Genomic DNA, 3,482 nt, shown 5'->3' on the forward strand with positions numbered 1-3,482 from the left:
AACCTCAGCTTCATGAACGTATGCTACACTACATGCTCACCCACCGGCAAACCTGTGCAGGTGCCTGCGGATAACCGGTACGTGCACGGAGCGCTCCGTCGTACGCTGAGCATCTTCATGACTTGTGGCCTGGATCTATATGTCTGGAAGGTGGTCACCTAGTAGAAGGTGAGACATTGACCACCTCGGACCTCCGGCCATCGGTGGTGGATCTTCTCATGTCACAGCAGCCTCTCCCTGTCTGAGAGGACATCATGCTTCACCCTCAACTTAGTAGTGATCGGTATGAGGGTGAGACGTGGAGTCAAAGACACCCAGGAGCCGATCCGTCAGTCCAGCGGAATGATAGATTCTACAGCGGCGTCCTGCAGCTTCTATGTGTAGTGGATACGTACAAGCTGCAGCGCTAAAACCAGAAATATCTACAGGCACAACATAAATATATCAGCATCTAAGGTTTTCATAGCTCTGTCCGCCGACCGGGCTGATGCGCCGCCACTGCCGGAAATCACCGTCATTATCTGCGGGAACGTTAGAGTCGCCTCTCGATTGTGGAGACTTTTGTTGGACCCCATCGTGGCGTTTTGAATATCACCGGTCCAGTAAAGAGAACTGTGACCAATCTGAGCCTAATCCTGCACTGCCTTGTCCCATGGGCTTACACCTATCTAGAAGTTTCCACATTTATACCGGAAGATGAAGAGGCGCACACATCACCCCCATCCCCCACACTCTACAACGTGACGCTCTCTTACACTTCTCAGAGGTGATGTGGAGGGAGTTGTAGTAATGAACATGGAGGGAGTTGTAGTTATCATTCTTCTACTGGGAGGTAACCTATCAGGTGAGAGAATCTAAGTATCTATATGTTGGGGAGTGGGTGTTCTTGCCGTCATGCACGGTCCTCACAACGCTCAGATTTATTTTCAGCAAATACAAAATAAAACAAATACAACCATAAGCAGGTACATTAGGGTTTCATATCCAGCAGCCCCCCAATCCTCAGCTCATATGCTCTAAACTGAAACTGTCCCAGCCTCCTCTGGGTGCACTTAAATACACAATATTCTATTTCCCAGAATTCTACAGTCTTAAAGAGACACACACATTTGTGTTTACATTTCAAACGCATACATATTATACATATCCCACATATTATACATATCTCACATATTATACATATCTCACATATTATACATATCCCACATATTATACATATTCCACATATTATACATATCCCACATATTATACATATCACACATATTATACATATCACACATATTATACATATTCCACATATTATACATATCCCACATATTATACATATCTCACATATTATACATATACCACATATTATACATATCTCACATATTATACATATCCCACATATTATACATATCCCACATATTATACATATTCCACATATTATACATATTCCACATATTATACATATCCCACATATTATACATATCTCACATATTATACATATCTCACATATTATACATATCCCACATATTATACATATTCCACATATTATACATATCCCACATATTATACATATCCCACATATTATACATATCTCACATATTATACATATCCCACATATTATACATATCCCACATATTATACATATCTCACATATTATACATATCCCACATATTATACATATTCCACATATTATACATATACCACATATTATACATATCTCACATATTATACATATTCCACATATTATACATATCCCACATATTATACATATCCCACATATTATACATATCCCACATATTATACATATTCCACATATTATACATATCCCACATATTATACATATTCCACATATTATACATATCACACATATTATACATATTCCACATATTATACATATCACACATATTATACATATCCCACATATTATACATATCACACATATTATACATATCTCACATATTATACATATCCCACATATTATACATATTCCACATATTATACATATCCCACATATTATACATATCCCACATATTATACATATCCCACATATTATACATATTCCACATATTATACATATCCCACATATTATACATATCCCACATATTATACATATCACACATATTATACATATTCCACATATTATACATATCACACATATTATACATATCCCACATATTATACATATCACACATATTATACATATCTCACATATTATACATAAACCACATATTATACATATCTCACATATTATACATATCCCACATATTATACATATCCCACATATTATACATATCACACATATATACATATCCCACATATTATACATATTCCACATATTATACATATCCCACATATTATACATATCCCACATATTATACATATCCCACATATTATACATATTCCACATATTATACATATTCCACATATTATACATATCCCACATATTATACATATTATACATATTATACATATTATACATATCTCACATATTATACATATCCCACATATTATACATATCACACATATTATACATATCTCACATATTATACATAAACCACATATTATACATATCTCACATATTATACATATCCCACATATTATACATATTCCACATATTATACATATCCCACATATTATACATATCCCACATATTATACATATTCCACATATTATACATATCCCACATATTATACATATCACACATATTATACATATTCCACATATTATACATATCACACATATTATACATAAACCACATATTATACATATCCCACATATTATACATATCTCACATATTATACATATCTCACATATTATACATATCTCACATATTATACATATCCCACATATTATACATATCACACATATTATACATATTCCACATATTATACATATTCCACATATTATACATATCTCACATATTATACATATCCCACATATTATACATATCCCACATATTATACATATCCCACATATTATACATATCCCACATATTATACATATTATACATATCTCACATATTATACATATCTCACATATTATACATATCTCACATATTATACATATCCCACATATTATACATATCACATATTATAAAACATATTATACATATCCCACATATTATACATATTCCACATATTATACATATCCCACATATTATACATATTCCACATATTATACATATCACACATATTATACATATTCCACATATTATACATATCCCACATATTATACATATCTCACATATTATACATATTCCACATATTATACATATCCCACATATTATACATATTCCACATATATACATATTCCACATATTATACATATCCCACATATTATACATATTCCACATATTATACATATCTCACATATTATACATATTATACATATTATACATATCCCACATATTATACATATTATACATATTATACATATCCCACATATTATACATATTCCACAATATTATACATATCACACATATTATACATATTCCA

This window comes from Rhinoderma darwinii, chromosome 7, assembly GCF_050947455.1.
Source record: "Rhinoderma darwinii isolate aRhiDar2 chromosome 7, aRhiDar2.hap1, whole genome shotgun sequence".
NCBI classification, from domain to species: domain Eukaryota; kingdom Metazoa; phylum Chordata; class Amphibia; order Anura; family Rhinodermatidae; genus Rhinoderma; species Rhinoderma darwinii.